We start from the raw sequence: 22,814 nt of genomic DNA, 5'->3' as shown, positions 1-22,814 counted from the left end.
ACAGAACTTAACCCTAGACATCATTAAGCGGAGATATCTGCCCATAAAGAAAATATAATAACACTTTTTTCCTCATACAGGGGAGAATGAACCTGATTTCAGGCGCACAGCGAGGTTTATATGAAGAGGAGACTACAGGGTCAAAGAATCACATAACGGTACTATAAAATATAAACAAAACATGAACATAAAACAAGAAAATGAACAAATTTAATAATAATAATAATAATAATAATAATAATAGACCTTCCAAGCAGTCTGCTTAGTGGCCTATTACGGTTTTCAATCATCTCTTGTAGGTCTTCTAATAAGTCGTTTCCCACGTGGTGTGCAATGAAGGATCTGCCTATTGTCAGCGCAACTTTCTAGGCAGCTGGGTTCCCTAGTGCTCTCTCGCTGCCCCGTAGCTATCTGCTGACTAGCTGACCATCGCACAGTGGTTCATTTTCCCAATTTCTTGGCTAAAACCTCTAGAGATGTTTGAATTAATTTGAATGTAACAAAGTTGAAACAAATCGTAAATGTAACATAATTAAGAATTAAATATCGAGTAAATACACATAAATAGCTATAGTTAATACCCTTTTGGCGTGGATGATCATTTCATTGCTTCTTAGAGTATTCAAAGTTATAGTGTGTGTGTGTGTGTGTGTGTGTATAATGTGTGTATAGTACAGTAATTCTTTCACTCGCTAACATCAAAGTCTGCGGAGATAAGGGAGTCATCATCATCAGGGGCCTGAGTGGACACATCTAAATGTGTAGATGCACCTGCAGCTGACAGAAGAGATATTACATCTGCAGACAAATGCTTCAGTTTCTTTCTTGGGACTTTCAACATTCTTTATGAAGTATGGTCTAACAATGCCTGCAGATCAGTTTCAGCAGACTTTTCTGTTATTTCAATGCCATTGGTATCAGGATAGCATGTCTTTTGTGCTTCTAACACCGTTCTGTATTGCTAGAAAATGTAGGCGATGGATTTTTAGCCTCGGACCTAATCAGGTTATAATGGAATTTTGTTAATTTAACTTTAACTAGAATGGGTAATGTTTTTACTCCAGATAAAGATATACAACGCTCTGAACTTAATTTATAAGCTTTTCTGCTTGTTGATGTACTGGTTGGTGTTGAAAATTGTGCATATTTTATTGCAGCAGCAGTAGTAACAATCTCTCCTGCTTCACGAAGACTCGTTTGTGTGGCACATGCGAGTTCTGAAGGACCTACGTTTTGTCTTAATCCTGTGCTTTTCGTCTTTTATAACGTTCACCACTTTACTAAATTCTAGTAATGGACGCTCGACTCTTTTGCGTTTAAGTAACGCATACTGGAAAACTCGTAGATTTTCAAGCCATTTCTTATTCTGTGGTAGGAATCTTCCAACTGTCCTATTTGACCGTTGCCATCTGGTTCTAAAATTATATATTAAATGTTTTAATACATTCTTTAGTTCATTGGATGATGTTGCAGGGGAATCGGTTATGATTCTAATGCGTTCTCTTAAATAATCGCACTTTTCTTCAAATTAGATGATGAACGTACCTGTGATATAATAAACAATTCACGCCTAGTGAGGTTTATGTGATGACTTTCATATCCTGAAAGGAATTACAGAAATAATTCAAATTTTAATAAACTGATGAAGGATTAGACTAATATATGACACAACAATTTTTTGTTGCAACATATTTCATAGGTAAGCAAAATGAAATAATGCACAAGAAAGCTACAGGTTTTACCTATTCTTCGACATTGGAACCAAGTCTCTCGACATATTTCTCCTATCGTGGCACTTTTCAGTACACCTTGTTCATAAAACTCCGGTTTTTGGGCGTATAGCCACCTGCGCGCGACCGATTTCACTTCTTCATCCGAATCGAAGCGTTGTCCTCCTAGGAATTTCTTCATTGGTCCGAAGAGCCGAAAGTCAGACGGTGCGAGGTCTGGATGTAGGGTGGGTGATTTCCGCCTTAATGATGCCTCTGACATTGGGTGGAGTTGCAGCAGTCACTGGTCGGCCGGAACGTGCTTCGTCGGCGGACTTCTTCGAAGAATCTGCACCACCTGGAGATGTTACTATGGTCCAGACAATCAAGTGCCATACACCTCCAATATTTCTCTGTGGATTTCACTCGAATTTTTTTCGCGAAAAAAAAAAAAAAAAAAACGGACTACACCTCGCTGCCCTTCACAAAGTGAACGATAGTAGAAAACGCGTCATTCTTACTCAGTAGTTATAGCTTGTTTCGCCAGGGTGACATCCAATCGAATCATTGCTGTATGTAGTGCAAGATTCAAACTATCTATCTGCCAATTTGAACGTCCTAACCAGGGTTGTAGTCCCAAACTTTACAGTGCCGGAGCTCTATATGTTTTTTTAACCTTTGGAGAAGGGGGAAGGTTTGGATGAAAAAAAAAAAAAAAAAAAAAAAAGAGACAAAGAAAGAAATGCCATAAAGTAAGACTGAAAGGAGAATGCAAGGCAACACCAATCAATACCTACTCCATTTAGCTTCTGAAGCTCAAGTAAACCGAAATGGTCACTGTAAGGGTGGTCATTCTGCGCAATGTAATAAGCTGATATAAATTTCGCTTTTGTTGTTTTTCACGGTGGGCTGCACTCGTTTATTCGCCAACATTTTCAATTTATTGCTTTTCAGACGTATCAATAATTTTTGTGTTATATTGTGAGCATTGGATTTCTTCTGTTCAATTTTTTTTTTTCGTAGTGACTTAAGTTGATCTGATCTGTGCGATCCGTAGTAATTTACTGAATATGAGCGCCATTCATTAGATACAAAAATACGCTCTTTTTTTAATGCACCTAATGTAGTTACTTCATGACGCACTGTACAGCCTAGCTTACGTTGCTTACAATCAATCCACGGATAAGCTTCTTTTTTTCTTGACCACATATTTTCTTCATTCCATACATTCGGCCACTCACTTTGCAGGCCGACTTTTTGACTTTCACTATTTTGAACATTATGACATTGAATATTCTTCACAGTCATACCGGAACTGTATCTTTTATAACAGTATCTCTGGTTGAATTACTAGGTTCATCAAATAGAAGCGATGGGCTTAAGATATCAACAATATCAGGAGAGGAAGCTTTTGTAACTCCATTAGTAACAGCAATGGCACGAGAAAAGAAAGAAGTTAATGTTTTTGTCTATGTTTATTTTGTTCCATATTTACTAAAAGGCAATAGATAAAAACAAAAGTTTCAAGCAGTCTTTTAGTCACGTTATAGGCAGTAAATTAACTGCTTAAAATTCACTTCGTAAAATAACTGGGAAACAACACATTTCGGTAACACCATACACCAGCGTTGTTAGACACAGCCTAAACGGAGCGGAGAGCTCCACTATAACTCGTTGCGAGCTCCGGTGCTTCCACAGCAAGTTCACGCTCCGACTGGACGTCTCTAGCACCACAACCAGTTTCGAAGCGTACAACTCTGACAGTACTGCCATACACAATCTCCTATATCGCACAAAGACGTGAAAACTAACGAAATACGATACGAAACGAAAGTGAATTAGGAATATGATCATTTCGCGGAGGAGCACTAAAGTTTAGTTTGGTGGTTGTTCTGTCACTGATTCTTCCCCCATTTCTCATCACACACCCCATCTACGCTCCTAGTGGTCTCGCGGCCCTTTACTTCCGAACTTGCTCCGATTTCTAAGGGAAGCACAGAAAATATAATCACTAAATATTCCGACATTAACCAAGATATCGTTAGCTGGGAAAGTATTGTGATGTCAAAACAGATTTTCAAATTCCAAATCAGTGCTGGAGCTCCACTCCCCCTTCGAATACAGTGCCGGAGCATTGCTCCGCTCCGCTCCACCTCCACCTCCACTACAGCACTGGTCCTAACCAAAATAGTATTCCGTAAAATAATTATTGTGCTTTACCTTCCGATCCTCCCTTGTATTACAACGCAAAGACGCTGTGCGCACTTCAAAACTAAATTCGAGCTAGTGGGCCCAGTGGCAGTTGGGGGCAGACTTTCTTTATTGGTACATTAAAATCATCCTCATAGGTATGATTTGTAATGAGAAACTTGAGAGGACCTCACAGGACCGATAACTTTTAACCTCCGTGAATCCGCCGCTTTCACATTTTCAACCACAATCAACGTGACTATTTATTTAATATCTAAATGCCGTTAGTTCATTAGGTAATAAATTAAAACTATGTTCAAATATTCTACATACCTTCAGGAATCGAATCCATGTTTCAACTTTTAGTTTCACACTTATATCACTTATTTACAACTCTTCAAAAACGACCTTTCTCAGCAATTGCATTGTTCAAGAGAGACACATTTTCAGCCATGTATTTACAAGCACAGGACTGGAGATGGAAGATAAGATATACGATGTCTACATGCCCTGTCCTTCTTCTTCAACTTCGGACAACAACCAACCCTCCCCTATATGTTTTAGTTTTGAAATTTTGGCCAGGAATTCGGGAAAATGAACCACAGTGCGTCGCTGCAGCAGTTGTACGTACAGTTACAAAAGCATCATTCGATATTTAATTTCAGTGCATTCCATTGGATATGGTAGGTGAAAGTATGTGGTTTCACAAAATAGCAAACATAAATAAATTACATTTTTCTTCTTCTGTATGCAATACAGTATGATCACAACTCCAATTTTATTATAATATTCCTATCTGGCCGTGAGCTATGGTAAGCGATACATAAAGTCTTTCAAGTAGAAGCACAGGTCTGTAGTTGGGTTTCAAAAAAAAAAAAAAACTTCACTTTCCACACAGTCATTATTATCCACATTCTTCTTCTTCCTCCTCCTCTTCCGCTTCTTCATTATCATCATCATCATCATCATCATAGTCTTCTTCACTGCTGGTGTCGTCTAGACGTATTATAAATTCATCAATGGTGTCCTCCGTTATGGCGTCATTTTTCCATCAGTCCTGTTCGAAATGCTCCACATGGTTGCAGAAGCCTGCAGTCTTCTCTCGTCACCTGGTCAAAAGCTGTTCTGGTCGTCTCCTGTAGTGTCTTCAGTGACGGATCACCAGCAGGATTGTTTTCACCAACTAGTGCTTAATCTTGGACCACATCAGCTGTATGCAATTGAGATCGCACATGTATGGTGGGAGCAGAAGTACTGAATGGCCATGCTGTTTCAGAAGCTGTCAACTCTGAATAATTTATCTACTGGTTTATGTAGGTCAATTAGGTCCATCAAATCACATTTTCTCATAGACGACGAAACAGGAAGGACTTCCTTATCGAGCCATATCATATCCTTCTAGACAATATATTCCGTTAGTGTGAAACAGTAACTGTATATGTTGTCATTACTTTTCGAGTGCAGTATTAAAAAAAAATGGACAAATTAATATCATTGTGCTAACCTACCTCCTCTTCCCAGAGATTTCAGAGTCTCGTTCGGATGTTGTTGTGCATCTTTTCTTATTGTGAATACGGATCTCGGACTCTCACCTGTATATCTGGCAGCTCCCTCGGTCGTCTTGTTAATATTTATTGTTACAACAGACAGGGTTTGGAATTGAACGAGTTACATTAGCTGCTTGTCTATGCGGACGATGTGAATAGGAGTAACTCCATAAATTATTAGGGAAAACACAGGAATTTTACTTGAAGCAAGTAAAGAGATAGGTTTGGAAATAAATCCCGAAAAAAACAAAGTAGGCCTATGTGATTATATCTCGTGACCAGAACATAGTACGAAATGGAAATATAAAAATTGGAAATTTATCTGTTGAAGAGGTGGAAAAATTCAAATATAGGTATCTTGGAGCAACAGTAACAAATATAAATATCACTCGGGAGGAAACTAAAAGCAGAATAAATATGGGAAATACCTGCTATTATTCGATTCAGACGCTTTTGTCATCCAGTCAGCTCTCAAAATAGCTGAAAGTTAGAATTTATAAAAAAGTTAGTACCGGTTGTTCTGTATGGCTGTGAAACTTGGACTCTCACTTTGAGAGAGGAACAGAGGTTAAGGGTATTTGAGAATAAGATATTTAGAAAAATATTTGGGGCTAACATGGGTGAAGTGACAGGAGAGTAGAGAAAGTTACACAACGCAGAACTGCACGCATTGTATTCTTCACCTGACAATTAGGAACATTGAATTCAGACGTTTCAGATGGGCAAGGCATGTAGCACGTAGGCTATGGGCGAATCCAGAAATGTATATAGAATGCTAGTTGGGATTCCAGAGAGAAAAAGACCTTTGGGGAAGCAGAGACATAGATGGGAGGGTAATATTAAACTGGATTTGAGGGAGGTGGGATAAGATTACTGTAGAGACTGGATTAATCTTGCTCAGGATAGGAACCAATGGCGGGCTTATGTGAGAGCGGCAATGAACTTCCGGGTTCCTTAAAAGCCACAAACAAGTAAGTACGTAAGTAAGACATTTCTCTTTCGCCTCTTGATCGCAACAACCACTGACCTTATTATCTCCTTCTCATTACCGTGTATGCATATAACCGTGTTGCATCTCGCATTGCATATGTCTTCACATAACGCAAAATTACTGTAAGTACAGATCACACTAAGCAAGCAAATGTATTTTACCAGCCTCGTAGACCATCCTCACCTCTACTCCCTGCGGTCTCTTTTATCTGCGGACAGTAGGTAGTCTGGTAGGCCTACGTTCCATTCTTTGAAGCCAATCTTGTCCGTATTGTTGTAGATATTGTACAACAGGCGTTATTTCTACTTCGTCTGCAATGTCAGTGTTTCTCTTGTGATCTAGAACAGCTCTGCCCACTGGAAGCATTCAACTCCCAGGGCATAACAGCAAGAGACGGGGCAGTGCACCTCCGTCATAATATTATTATTGCCTTCTGAGTCAGAGTCGTGATGTGGCGGATGTACAATCTGCATCATGTATAGAGCTTTCGGAGTTTAGAAAATACCGTTGGGTATATAGGCGTCTTCTTTGCGGACATCATCCCCCCATTGTAATATAACTATAATGAGTTATTTACGTGTTTTCCAAAGCATTGTCGGACCATCGGATCTGTGCACCTTCAGCGCTGTCGTCGTTCTTGGAAAAGTTAACGCCTGTACTCCATTCCACCAGCTTTCCTCCCACCACCACAGTATAGAGAACTGTGCCACCACATCATACAGCAGGCCACAAACCTTGCCGAATAGGGATGTTGCCAAACTTCCGTCAAACAGTGTCATATCTCTTGAATATTGCTTATTAATAATGTGAGGTTATTTATTACTTATTCATAATTTAATTTAAGTAGGTCTAATGACGCTGATTGACTTCTACGATTATTTGGAGATAATTATATGATCACAGTGGATATTTGTTGGTTAAATGCAAATTACGTCTAGGGAATCTATTTCGTTTTTAAAGAAAAATGTTTTCGTCATAAGTACTTCTTCACCTTATTATCTTATTTTGTTGGGTTTGGAACGTGATCTTGAAGTCCTAATAAAATTGTAGGAATGAATGAACACATACATAGTCATGTACCCTCTTTCTTTCTCATCTGGGTTAGGGACCGGCTATGGCGAAGTTACTATATGCTACGATCTTATTTACATACTATATAACATACTGATAATGTGCAGGAGTTCTAATTTATGCTTATGAATATAATTTACATATCAAGAAATGGATTCGGAACACCTCAAAATCTGTGCTTCAGTGGCTGACCATGATAATATCTTTGAAAAATAATGGAGTGCAAGAGGTCAAATGACTTTATTGTCAAATGCCTGGCATTAGAAAACAACAACAACATAATTTACATATTTACAAAAGACCAAGATTTGTACAGTATTATGCATGAAATTGCAGAGGGCATATCCCGGACATATCTGAATCTGAGTCACTATTATTGCTGCTGCTGTCTTCACCCAAGTTGATAACAAATCTAGCTACTTCCTCTTCTATTAATCTGTAACGTTTCTCTCCCACCTTGGAAATTTATTGCTTCTCTCGCAACCTTCAAAATTTCATCGAAGTCGGAACTTCTTTCTGCATGGTATAAAATTCTTGTATCTTTATTCTTAAAATACACCGATCCATATCATCTACAAGAATTAAAAGTTCCCTTGGTCTGTTCTTCCCTGGTGATTCTAGCTTTTCGTATCCTGTACAGACTCCCTCTCTCCTGATTTCCTTTATTAGGAGCTCTGACCTGCCTATATATATTACATAAAAATGCTGTATTATATCAGTATTAGTTAAGTAATTTTAATACGTAATCAATTGAAATAAAATAAGCCTCACCCATGATCGCAGCTGCTCTTTTCGTTGCCTGATTTATAGGAAACAGGTATTGACCTGTTTGATACTCTTCAACGAAAAATGCTATTACTTGCTTAATAATATTTTTTTTCACCACTCCGTGCTACAGTATTCAAGTTGAGTTGACAAAATTGGACTAATAAACTGTCTAGCAAGAAGGCTCAAAATTGTGAATAGTGGGGGAGTGAAAGGGAGAGAGATAGAAAAGAGAGAGATAGGAATGCAGGGAGAGAAATGAATTACCGAGGCTGAGAAGGAGTTAGGGTTCAGTTCGCATATCTTATGGGGGGGCACAGATCCGATGGTCCGACAATTTATAAACAACAGAAGTAAATCTAAATATACTGTATTGCAGACCATTCCAAATGGGCAGCCCCCGTGATGACCAGTGGCTGCTCTGGGTTCCTTGGAGCCTGCCAAGCTCTGGAGAGAGACAGCGAGTGGGTGGGAAAGAGATGGAATACCGATTGCTGGGAGGGTTGCACGTCTGCAAGGGGTAGAGTGAGCCAGTGAGGTGTATATATATATATATATATATATATATATATGGATGGCACATTTTATGACACATAGGAAGAATTCAAGAATTACAACAATTCGCCATTACAAAATAATACAACAAAATAAAATTGTCCTTTTTTTCTGTAGTTAGGAAGACAATAATGACATTTCTTTGATTTCTTTCCCTTTCAGCTATATCAGGGATTGTTTGAATATAATGAATGTGTAACACTCCTTCCAACGCAACATCGAACAAGCATGACCTAGTTTTCTCTTATTCAGGGTCATGACTCAGAATATGTGTTCGCAAAGGTATATACAGGCAAACATAACAATTAACTTGCATGTCAATGCGTGGATAAACGGAAACTCTTTTTGTTCCAAGTTCTTATAAAACGCAACAAGGTCGCATGGAATATTGTAATATTTATCTTTCAAAACTGTGCGACACTGAAGCCTTATCAACAATTACAGAAAAGGGCGTCATAAAAATGTCCATAAAGTCTCTACATGAGGCGACAGATTGTTTGTGAAGAGAGAATGATTCAAATAACATCACCAGGGAAGGACACAATATCTCTGAAGCTGAAATCATGCACTCCTTTACAAAAATTCCTTCAGTAAAAGATCGGCTACTTCTGGTGATATTTAAGACGACAATATAGCTTGTATGGACAGCTCTTTTGGAACTTGGCTCAATGTGCTGTGAAAGAGAGGGAAAATTAATTTTTAATGACTTCGTCACTACACAAAAAATACATACATAGTTAAATGGAAAGAAAATCCTTTAACAGTTTAACAAATGCTTTTATAATAATTCCCATACATTGTTGACAACTGTTCAAAATAAACTTACTATAATCTAACCATTACTTTAATCATATATATTCCTGGCCAGATAAAATATAAAGCAAATTACCAATAAAAGCTGTAACAATTCTTCTACACACGTCCAATATAACATCAACTGAACCACCAACCACTAAAACATTCAAATTTGAATAAATATTACTGTAAAACTTGTTCAAAGCAGAATCGCAAGGGACTGAAATGTTTTTTTCACATTAGACAAGTTTCCGCATTATACAAATTTTGTAAATATGTTACTGGTATCATACATAGGACATACCTTTTCATGGTGAAACTTGGTCATGCTGGCTGATGTAAATATGTTGGTGTTGACATGTTCTTTTATACTACACTGTATTTATTCACTATTTTACACTTTGTTACTGTATTAACACTGCATAATTATTTACATATTTGATCTAGATCATTAAGATTTTTTCCACATATCTAACAAAGTAACTAGTTTCCATTTTTTTGAGACACATCTTTTTCAATAGAGATTTAACCAAATACAATAACTCCAGAAGACTGGGAGAGTTTGAATCAATGGCAAATTGCATGACGTCACTGATGCATTGAATAGCTTGCTCATGTGTGTGGATCTTATTTTGAATCACCTGCCCGGCTGCTCCTCCTCCTCCTCTTCATTTTCTTATTTTTCAGCATTTCTTGCAGCTAGATGAGATGAAGCTGACTCAAAGTTATAATGTGTCACAAGATTGTCGTCATTTCCAATGAATTCCTCTGCACTACCTGGAAGATTTTTTCTCTTGAAAATGTTGATATTGCAATTGCATTTTCGTTCGCTTCCTTCATTCCATCTCCATCATCATCATCTCCAAATCCTGCTTTAACAAAACACTTATTCACAGTGTCTGCTTTAATTTTCTTTACTGCCAACCCGATCCAATTCACAGCATCCAGAATTGATACAGATCTTGCCAAATCATAAGAAATGTCAGCTTCTTCCACATTTGCGATCAAAGACTGCATTAAGAAGCGCCTGTAGTGTAACTTGAATGTATAAATTACACCCATATCCATGGGCTCTAGTACACTTGTTGCACTGGGTGGGAACCAGGCTAGTTTTACATTTGAATTAGTTTTGGGTGACAAGTGGCATTATCTAGAAAAAGAATCACCTTTCGATTTTCTTTCTTCACTTTCGCATTAAAGAAATTTAACCACTCTTCCATCGTCGATGCAGTCATCCAAGCCTTTTTGTTGTTTCTCCAATCACTGGGAGATTATCAATTTTTCGGTTCTTGAAACATCTTGGTTTTGCCGCCTTTCCAATTACGGGAGGTTTTTCCATTTCTCCCACCATATTCCCACACAAGAATACTGTAAGTCTTTCTTTCGATATTTTGCCTCCAGCACACTTTTCTCCCTTAATCACGAATGATTTTGTTGGTAGTGCACGAAAAAATAACCTTGTTTCGTCTGCATTGTAATAGTAATATGCGTTACAAGAGCGGTATGTTGAAGTTTTCATGTTCGAGGAAAAGATTGAAAAAGCGAAACGTAGTTGAGCTTTTTTAATTTCCGAGAATTGAAAGAAAACATACCGCTCGTGTATCGTACATTATTTTGTGCAAAGATCGTTTATTACATACCTGAAAGAGGAATTTCTAATTAGTTGCAATGAAATCTCCATCTTGGTTTCTGTTCAATGACGGCAAATTTGCAAAACAAAAATATCTATCTTCAACATTGTTGCTTTAAAATGTTTTCTGTGTTTATTATACTCCAGCAGGCCGTGATATACGTCTGTCTTTTTTTTCCCCCAGTCTATAAATGCGAACTTAAAACAAATGGCTTCCTTAATGTTACATGCATCACGAATGCAGTAACTTTAGTGGAGTTGTAGAGTTTACTTAATTTTTGCAAATATTTAAAAACAATAATTAACAGTGCAATTTAGGTGAAAATGCAGTGGTAAGTTTCCAATTTATAATTATTACTATATTGAACGTCTCTAAAAATAATATGTTAAAAGCCTAAAGCAGTAAAATCAATATGTCACTTAAGCGGTAAGAAGAGGGAAATTGTTATGTCTGTTGGGTTGGGAATACTGAATGTGGAATTTCAGACTTACCGCAAATTGGTTTTGTGCTGAAACCAAGCAAATGCGCACGATCTCGCACAAATGTTCTTGTCTTCATAACCTGAAATCAACTCTAACAATTTTGGTTTCCACTCCCTCACTACACTTTCATCCACATCCTTTGATTCCCCACAAACTTTGTTCCATATAATATTGTGTCTCTTCTTGAAACTGTCCAGCCACCCTGTAGATACCTTAAAGTGGTCGTTTCCAAGAGATTTGGTTATTGCGAGAGCTTGACTTTGAAGCATAGGACTGGATATATGCATATTTTTTGACCTTGCATTAGTAAACCATTCCCACATTATGTCATTAATTTTCTGGTTACCTGTTGTTTTAGCCTTCCATTTCCTTATAACCACTCATTCATTATTTTAAGTGTGTTATAAATTTGCGTTTTACCACACTTGAACAGCGTCATGATTTCCCACACTAAAAGTTTACCTTTTTCTTTAGCTTCGATCACACTCACTTCTTCGTTTAGCAATAACGCCATGTACGATTTAGCTTTTCACTCTGAAGACAATTCAACTGACTGGTTTGTCAGAAGTGAAATTTTTGTATGCATTTAAACACATATCTGGTTTAAACCTATTTGTCTGGTTTCTGCACATTCCTTAGGATTTTCTAGAAAACCCGAGTAAAAATAGCTTTGTTATTGCAAGGAACGGCATTGTCAGTTTCCTTTGATTGCAATTTTGTCTGTTTACCTGGGTTCCTAAATGTTCCTTTATGTACTGTTGGTCATAGAGTATTACGGGGAAAACCAAATAAAGCGCTGACGAACTTCTTACAGAAAAGGATCCCATTGTCTGTGTCCTTTAACTGTCCTTGCCCAATATAATAGGATTAGCGCCTGGGCCTATACCTGTACACACTAACTTTGTTTTGTTCCTTATAAAAGCTATTTGCAAACTCAAGCATCCAAATTAAACGGTAAAAGTCAGGGCTATACAAACATGTTGTAAAATGTCCATATTATACAAGCAGTTTTTGATATATTTCTTTAAACTTCTTTCCATTTTCGCATTGGGTAGATCCCGCAATATATGAAATACATAACACTATAATGCCTAATCCATCCACCTGGACTACAGGATTTGTTTGCATTGAACAAGTTTCTGCCTTATTCACGTTCCACTTTGAACAAGTTTTACAGTATTTTTATTTTCTTGTCAAAGCAGGAAGTGCTGCAGCTTCGCAGCTCTTATGGGTGAGTCACCCCTGACTGTAGGGAGGAAAAAAGATCCTATTTGGGGATATTTTATAAAACTTTCAACAAACAGTGGCATAGGTTCCAAAGCAAAATGAAAATATGTGGTTTAGAAATGTAAGGTTTAGTAGCAAGAATGAAATCTCATCTTCTGAAATGCAAAAAGATATAGGAAGAAAAAAATTGTGAAGTTTTTTCTAATTCTGGAGAACAAGCACTACTTAATGAAAGTAAATTTGAATAAGTGAATTAAAATTGATTTTATTGTAACAGATACTTGCTGTCTTCTCTAGTATTAAGTACAATATTATTTAATATTAGATCAAAATAGCAGAATTTTTTTTCCAGTAGTTGTTCTTATCTGCTTTAATTACAAGTTACAAGTGATAAAGTAAAGGTAGGTATGTATATAGCAGATAGCCTCTTGGAAATTTACAAAGAAGTCATTTTCTTATACGTAACCCAATTAGGCCAAGTTCAGCTGCAGAAGAAATGGAGTCAGGTAATGTAATTCAATGCAAAATCATTATTCAAAGTTAACTCTGCTCCTTTTTTGTTAAAACAATTGCACAACAGAAAGATACACTGGACAAGCAAGTAACTAAACTTTGTTGTGCAACAAACACTTCATTTCGATGCATACAGAATCCAGAATTTATCAAGTTAACACAAATGTTACAGCCTGGTTATTGTCCTACCTCACACAGTGATGTTGCTGGACTCATTCTTGCAGGAGTTAATGGGATGAATGTTTCCGAAATATGAGTGAACAATCTGTATGAGTTTAAATGGCTGGTCAAATATTCATAATGAACAAATATTTCGTGTGACAGTGAACACAGAGGCTGGTGATGTGAACTTATACAACACCACTGATACATCAGGTCACACACACACTTCAGATTATAATGACTGAAATTGCTGTTGATTCTGTGAAAAGTTGTGAGAGAGAATTTAGATGCAGCGTTAGAAGTTTTGTTACTGATAACGCAAGTAATATATAAAAAATGAGAGATGCTCTTAAGAATCATGAAGACCTTCATGCGACTACATGTGGTCATTCTACCCATATTTTGAACCTTCTATCTCAAGATTTATAAAAAAAAAATGCTCCAAATGTGAACGAACATGTCACAGAAATTCTAAAATACTTTCGCAACAATAATTTTGCAAATGCCAAATTAAAAAATGAAGGTGAATATTAATTAATGTTAACGTAAGATGTGAGATGGAGCACACTTGTGGACTGCCACACTGCATACATAAAAAATTGGCCTACGTTCATGAAAATATATGAAGAGAACAGAGACAAAATTCTCAGCTCGATTTAGAAAAAAATGAGTGACTTTCAAATTAAGCATAATGCAGAAGACTTGTTAATATATGTTAAAACCTGTATCAGTAGCACTTCACATTGTCAGAAAAAAGACTGCGCAATAAATTGGCCAAGCTGTCGAACAATGGAAAGCTCTGAAAGATAACTTGGAACGACTAAATATAATACATGAAGACAAGAATCATCCCACAACAAAGATATTTCAAAAGTGCTATAATCAAGCACTTACATTTGTCAGAAAAATTATTGCATAATTGGTCATCCTGTCAAACAATGCAAAGCTCTGAAAGATAACTGACTAAATATAATACATGAAGACAAGAATCACCCCACAACAAAGTTATTTCAAAAGCTCTACAATCAAGCACTTACGTTTGTCAGAAAAATGATTGCACAATTGGTCAAGTTGTCGAACAATGGAAAGCTCTGAAAGATAACTTGGAAAGACTAAACATATTACATGAAGACAAGAATCATCTCACAACAAAGTTATTTCAAAAGTGATACAATCAAGCACTTACACAATCACATTTTTTTGTTTCTTTGGTTGATTCTAAGCTTCAACATACCTCCAAATATAAACTAACTGTAGAAGAATGTGAATCTGCACTTTAGTTTGGTCAAACTAACTAACTATAGTGGATTTTAATTCTTACCTGTAATAGCGAAATATGAAGCAAAACCTTGCCCATTTAAAAACATTATGGACACAGATGAGACTTTAGGTGTGTCTGCACTGCAGTGGTGGAAGTCATAAGAATCTATCATCAGTAATGGCAAAGACGTCATGAATGCAATTAGTCAGTATTGGTGTTGTGCATTCTAAGTTACGCAACAGCTTGGAACAGACAAAGCATGAAAACTTGTGTTCCTATACAAACATTTGAATAAGCAGACACCATTAAACACAATCCAAGATGAAGAAACTACATGAAAAAAATTAGCTAGTTTTCATCTATTTGTAGTTGTGGTGTGTTGTTGTCTTTCAACATATGTTCTAGTATTTTCATTGTTTCACATATGGGTATGCTATTAAGTGTAGAGATTGATGATATCAAATGATGCTAGTGTTGAATTGTGGGGTATGTGTTTGTCCTTGATGTGATTGACTATACCTTGACCAAAACTACTTCCGACTTGACAGCTTACAGAGAAGGGGGATCAGTGTTATGTTGCCCATCGTTTGTGTAAGTGAGCGTGCTGCCGATAGAGTGCAGTAATGAACGGCTGACATGAACGTATACATTTATAGGCATTAAAATTAGTGTACATAATTATTTTTAATAGTCTATTATTATTATTATTATTATTATTATTAGTAGTAGTAGTAGTAGTAGCAGTAGCAGTACCGGTATTCTTCAATGTAATACCATTAGAAAAGCATTGAAAGAACTGTAAACTGTAAAAACAGGTTTCAATTTAATACGAAGTCTTTACTTTTATGAGTGCCAATATTCTTCAATATAATATTGTTAGAAAGGCGTTGAAAAAACTGTAAACTGTAAAAATATTTATGATTAAAAATAATAGGAATAAAATAAATTCCAATGCACGTCGCTACTAACTCTTAACACGACTGCATCTTCTTCTTCTGGAAGGACAGAGTACTGTTACAAAGGAAAAACTCCACTGGGCTCAGATTCACTGTTGCTGTCCACTGAACTATCACTAGAGCCTAAAGATATTATCAAGTCGTCTACACTTTCCTCAATGGCAACTTCATTTTCCCATGCTTTCTGTATATCATTTCTTGTATGATCGATTACTTTCTTCCAATATTCAGAACTACCTCTCCCAGTAGCTTCTCAACTTCTGTCACTGTAAACTTCCTATTGTTAATTGCTACGTACCGCTCAATTTGCACCCAAATCCCCTCTATGGCATTAAAGTGCAGTGGTAAGGAGGCAGCCTAATTACTTTATGCTCATGTCTCTTGGCTAATTCATCTACAACATACAGTGGAAACTATGGCTTGTTTCGGGCCACTAGCTCCATTAATTCAGCTTTCCTCATATTATACTGTGCTGTCACATTGTTACATAACAACCATGCAATCATATCGGCTTTCTTTGTTGCCATGGTAGGAGCCTTGTCATGAATAACGGAGTGATACGGTGCATTATCCATAGTTATTGTAGATGGTGCATTGAGGTTTTTCAAAACTTTATTTTCAAACCACTCGTAGAATGTTGCATGGTTAATTTCTTCATGATAGTCGTTTGTTTTCTTTGATTTGAATACCAGAAGACACTCAGGTAGAAACCCTTCTAAAGTACCTGCACACAACAAAATAATTCTCCCTCCTTTCCCAATAGGCACTGCCATAGATCCCTCCACTGATTCATCTGTCCAGCCTTTACCTAGGGTATGGCCAACATTAATCCAAGTTTCGTCTAGCCATATAATGTTGTTCAAATTTTCTTGCATCACGTGTCTGAGAAATCTGCACCGTTGTGACAATGTCTGTTCTTTTCACCAGAATCCTGTGGCCATTGATTTTTTTGTATTTAAACCCAAGTTCCTTTATCACACTATTAAGTGACAATTTACTGCCATTGAAAAGACCTACATCATGAAGGGAAACATGCAGTGTTCTAAGAGTCGGATGTTCTTTCCTCCGATAATAGGCATAAATATAATGGCGGATAGCATCTTGCTGGAAAGCATCTATATTTGTTACAAATTTCTCCATTTTTCGTCTTTTCCCAGGAGTTTCAAGTCTTGAGGATCCAGCGTCATCTTCATCTACACTGTCTTTTTCTTTTCCAATATTGATAACAGTGTTCTTATTAATTTTAACACAAACAGCAGTTCTCATTACGACTTGCGCCAAACGTAAAAGAGGCCCACAATTATCTTTTCCCCCTCTTAAAATACTCTCTTACGTTACACACCATCTCTCGTGCTTGACTCTTTAACGGGGCATCTTGTACAATATTCTTTGTTCTCCGCCTGCCTTTTCTTCCTTCCGACATTGCACAAGTCACCGGTTTAGAAAATCTCGCAGAAACTAGGAAACACACACCAGTCACACACTCCACCAATGATAAGATAATACGTCTAATATAATTTAAACACAAGCATCTCTCGTGATTGGTTGATTTGAATGGTTGCCATAGTAACATGGTAAAGGCGCCATTTGTCAGGTCGGAAGTAGTTTTGGACAGACCATAGGTCTGTGTTGTTCTTGACTGCAGTGTGATTAGTGAATTGCATGTTGTTTCTGGTTATGTTTTCTAACTAGCTTGTATGCTGATGCAGATATGTAATTAACTAGGGGTCCGATTGGTATAACTCTATCCAATTACAATTGCCAATGACGAAACTAAACAGTAAACATAATCATAAGCAAGTGACCGTTATCGCTCTGAATCTTCAAGGGCAGTCTGTGGATTATGCACAATTGCACAGTGAGTGCATCTCACCATTTGAATTCTATCTGAAGTGAAGTACTGCGACATGGATATTGCAAAACACAAACTACTGCTCCGTTGTACAAGGATCTGGTCAGATGGTCAAGAAATAATAAATAATATAGTGCATTTCTGCAATCAGGAAAAGGAAAAGATACTAATAATTCCATTAAAAAGAGCCACGGAGAAAGTGGCTGCAACTGTAGGGAAAAGTGTAAGAATAGTACAAAATGTAGTTAACAACTGTAGGAAAGCAGCAGAGAATGATCATAGAGATGTAACATTCATGATCGGTCATTTTTTGTGTCTAAGTCTGCACATGCGGGAGGTGAAATGGATCTTACTGAAATAGATAATGTTGGCAGTGTTAATCTCCGAGTGTTAAAAGAATGGCACAAAATACTATAAGGAGCATCACAAAGGAAGACAGGTAGAGTGTAATAATAAATAATGTAGGTCTATTACTATAACTAGATAACTGCAAATCTAATGCTTTGAGATAATTAGGAAATAGCTTTAGTGCATCCAATCTATTGTCTCCATGCATAGTAATGTTGTATAGCAGATTTTAAAAATAAATTATGTAGCTTAAGAAACTATAATGGCTCTCTAAGCTTACTACTTAAATAACCTACTGAAGTACATAACACAAATATCGAGTTATCTAGTTATAATATTAGACCAGCAATTTTAGGTGTTGACAGTAACAATTCAGAGAATGAATGCTTGTCTCGTAAAATGGATGAAAACGTGCTAGATTTAACTCAATTATATTTGACGTCACTGATAGCTTGATGGCTACAGCTAATGAGATAGATTTTACCGAGAAAGGATTGCAAGCCGTTCGACACAATTAATGTAGAGTAAAAATGTGAATGAATGTTATTATATTGCCCCTCACATTCGCAGTTAATTCAGTGCAGTGTTCCATTTATCTTACAATACTTCCTGTCCCGTTTCTCAAATCAGCCAATAGAATCATACAGAAACATACACACGCATCTCCCACATGATCGGCAATTGTAGTTGAATCGAGCAATATATTAGACATGTGTATTCGAGGTTGAGCCAGTTGTGGAGTTTCTGGTTTCATTTGTTTCAAGTATTTTTTTAAACTTAAAACTGGAAGAAATCTAACTCCTGTTTGGTCATTGGTGTGATTTGTTATTAAAATACTTTGTTTACTTCAATAGATCCAATTAAAAATAATAATTAAAAGTATTTAAGTAAAAAGATTTTATTGAAATAAAAATATCTGATTTTAATTTTTAAAAAATCATGATTTTTTTTCCAACCTGATTTTTATGTTGTGTTCTCCTTCAAGTGGGGCAGCATTTCGTAAATTAGCAAAGAAAAAAAGTGAGTAAGGGAAGGTAAAATTCTAAAAACACTTGGTTGAGTAGACACATTTTTCACAAGAAATATTGCTGGTTCGAGCTCAAACAGTACTGATAGATCTATATGTGCTGATAACACTACAGCCACAGTAAAAAAGTAAATGCCAATGAAACAATGATTAAAGATAAAGAAAAACAAAAGGTTTCTGAATTCGAATTGCACACAGACCCATGTGTCGTATCAGATGTTACAAAAAGTAACAATAACCTTGTTAGTGATGATCCTGCAGAATAGTGTGTTGATCAGTCAAAAATTGACATTCTTCTACACTGTGAAATTAATAAAAACTGTAATAGTGATTTTTTTTTAATTCATAAAGGCTGACAGCCAGTAAAATAAGAGATCTGTACAAAAATATATTTTATTGTAAGATTTTAAATGGTGAATCAACATTGCGTTATTACTTAGTATATTCCTGTAGCACCAGTGTCATTTATTGTGTGCAACATGTAAACTGTTTGGAGGCAAGACCACGATCCCTACTCTTGGTATTTCAGATTGGAAAAACATTCAATTTTTAGTATTATATGTCATCACGAAAATTTGAAATTGTGTTGTTGTTGTTTGCTAATGCTGAATTTTTGACAATGAAACCATTAATTCTCTCGCTCTCCAGTATTTTTCACTCAAGGATGCCACATTGATAGTGACTGGGCAGTTTTACTCCTCCATTCATCATTATTACTGGAGTGCTAGTTTAGCAGAAATGTAACCGTTTTAGATTGAGCACCACCTTTTTCTGCTTTGGCAGTTACTTCGTTCATACACCACCCCCAAAATGTTTGGAAGGCCACACCTGTCGTTGGTTGGCTGGTTCATTCGACCTAGCCAGGAGGATTATCAATGTAAGTCCACTGACCTTTTCCCCTACACATCAGAATTGTAAACTGTGGCTTTTAACGAGACAAAAATCCCTTGGAACAGTAGAAAAACATTTTGAGTCATATGTTGATGCAGAAAAAATATACTGGCGCAATGTAGGTACTGAAAAAGGTGTTACAGTAATGATAAAGGTAAGAAGTAGTGGACTTCCTTTAAGTGGGCATGTTGAAAAATTCCATTCATTACATAATAGTCAGTTTATGTTGTGTCTTTAACTTATAGCTGAGTTTGATCCTTTTCTCATGAAGCACATTGAACGATATGGAAATCTGGGATAGTGATACAAGCTCTCTACCTTCAACAATTTGTGATGTAATAATAAAATGTTTTCTGAACGAGTGAAAAGAATTATCATCAGTGATATGAAATAGACCAGCTACTTATATTTCTATAGTATATTCTACTGCGGACATTTCACATATTGACCACTTATCTCTCATATTACAGTATGTGGACGAAAATGGGGAGCCTGCTGTATGTTCCTTTTGTTGTTGCCAAACCTGGACACAAGTCTGAAGCTATATTGAAAGTCTTGTCTACATATTTCATTGACATTACTGACTGTAGAGGCCATTCTTACAACATGCAAACAATATGTCAGGAGTCTACACAGGAAAAAATTAATCAGTGGGCAGGTCATATTTCATATTAAATACAGGAAAAGATGTCACAGGCATGTATTACAGAATGAAATAGTGCATTATATGCCTTGTGCAACACATTCTATGAATTTAGTTGGCACTAGTGCTGCAAGCTGTTGTTAGGAAGCATGCTCATCCTTCAGTCTAGCACAAAACATTTATAATTTTTTCTCTTATTTTACACAATGGTGGGAACTACTTTCTTCTTTCATGGAACCAGGAAGCAAAACAGTAAAAAGTTTATCAAAAAACACATTGGTCGGTAGGAAAGAAAGCATGTATAAATCCAAATGAAAATTGGGAGTGTGTTATCAATGCTCTCACACATGTTATCAATAATACCTATAAGGAACCACTGGTGCGAAATGAGGTTTCAGGCTTACTGAATGAACTCTGTAAACTAGACAGTATTCATAAAGACAGTTTGGAAGGACACACTCCTGATATTTAATAGTGTAAATGTTAAATTGCAACGTGTAAACATAGATATTGAAATAGTGCATGGATTATATGAATCACTTTTAGGATTCATCAGCTCTATTTGTGGCATGTTTAACTATTACGAACAAAAATCCATGGAGATGAGTGATATGGACTATGAATGCACCTAAAAAAAGATAAAGGAAACGCAAACTTCATCCTTATGAAGAAACAGATACTGACTGGCAGGGAAGCTACTGTCCTGGGATGAGTACAAATACCAAAACGAGAAAAACTGTACAGTATATTGGACAAAAGTTTTGCGAGCCAGTGTACAACCATACTGCCATGTCATCTTGCATTTGCCTTATAAACATTGACGTTTCAGTATGGGTCACGAATTGAATGAGTATCGTGTATCTTGTTCTCGAGAATGGCAGTGTCGATAATACCATTCTCGGAACTGGCATTATTGATCCACTAGTCTCACCTACAACAATGATCGGTAATGAGAGACTGTTTGCTTGGCTCTACTACGGACATCACTGCAGTAAACTAAATTCCCATCCACTGAAAAATATCTAGCAATGCCAGCCTGGCTCTTCTTATACTGTATAATGAGTCTTTCACATTCTTTTCCAGTAGACTCCATTTTTGGAGTCTTGATCCAAGTAACATTGTCTTTGTTTTGGGAAGATCCAAGTTTCGAATTAAGTAATTTAACTCAGATTGGGTTATTAAATATGACTTTCTGGTACCAGGCATTGAAAAATCTTCATCATCTCTTGAAGATGAACTTGATCCAGCTTTGGGTGAAATTTCTCGAGATTCTGATCCAGGCTTTCAAATTAATTTACACCTCATTGCAGTCCCGTTAGGTGAAGAAGTCTCCAGCAATAATTCTCGACCTCGTCCATATTATTTAAATACGAAAATAGCTTTACTAAGGAACAGAAAAAATAAATACAATCTTCTAATAATGTTACACAATAAGTGTATAGTACATTAATCTAAACATTTTATTCTAAATGTAACTCAAGTAAAAGTGTATATATTACAGAATATAAATTTAAATGCATTTTAAATATAAAGATAAAACATTCTTTCCCTAAAAAACTGTGGGTGATATGAGAATTATATCATCATAACCGAACTCGACATTGCTGAATTGATAAATATTACCAAAATTTTCAGCAGGAAGAACATTGGTGCTGACCAGTGTCATTTCCGTTTTTTTTTTTTTTTTTCAGTGATACATTTCGTTCCACGATTTTTTCAACAAATAAATACAGCTGTGTATTAAGATCTATATAAATATTGTAAAAACTCACAATTGATGCTGAAAACGCTGCACTTTTATTGTGTTTAATGTCTTGAACCAGGATTATAAAATTTTCGTATATGTATATAATTTTAAAATAGCACTGCCAAATTGGTAATAACACCGAAAACTTCAAATTTTAAAACAACTTTCCTTACATATAAAACCACTTTCAATGGGTTCTACATATCAATTACCAGATTAGAAGTTAAATAAAAGATGTTGGCCAAACAGCTAGAACACCAGCTTTTCACAATGGAGATTCAGATTAAAATTGTAACGAATCTGTGCTTGGGACATTTTTTTGAACTCATTTCTCCTGCAACATTCACCATTTTATGTCGTCATCATTATCATCATCCTGCCATAATATAAACGGAGGAGAAAATTATATCACTGATACTAGGAGGAGTTCTTGCCCTAGTAATATCTATTG

The 22,814-nt window shown here is 36.3% G+C and overlaps 1 protein-coding gene across 1 annotated transcript in view; it reads right to left on the bottom strand.

Moving 5' to 3' along the window:
- Nucleotides 1-9,484: 9,484 nt before the first annotated feature.
- LOC138704976 (replication factor C subunit 4) overlaps nucleotides 9,485-22,814 on the bottom strand; it is a 77,374-nt gene continuing 64,044 nt past the window's right edge. The window contains exon 9 of the transcript XR_011333518.1: nucleotides 9,485-9,501. The gene's annotated coding sequence lies outside the window, so the exon portion shown is untranslated. The remainder of the gene's footprint in view (nucleotides 9,502-22,814) is intronic.

This window comes from Periplaneta americana, chromosome 8 (assembly GCF_040183065.1).
Source record: "Periplaneta americana isolate PAMFEO1 chromosome 8, P.americana_PAMFEO1_priV1, whole genome shotgun sequence".
Lineage (NCBI taxonomy): Eukaryota > Metazoa > Arthropoda > Insecta > Blattodea > Blattidae > Periplaneta > Periplaneta americana.
The sequence above is the reverse complement of the archived record's forward strand: the minus strand, read 5'-3'. Positions and strand labels throughout refer to the sequence as shown.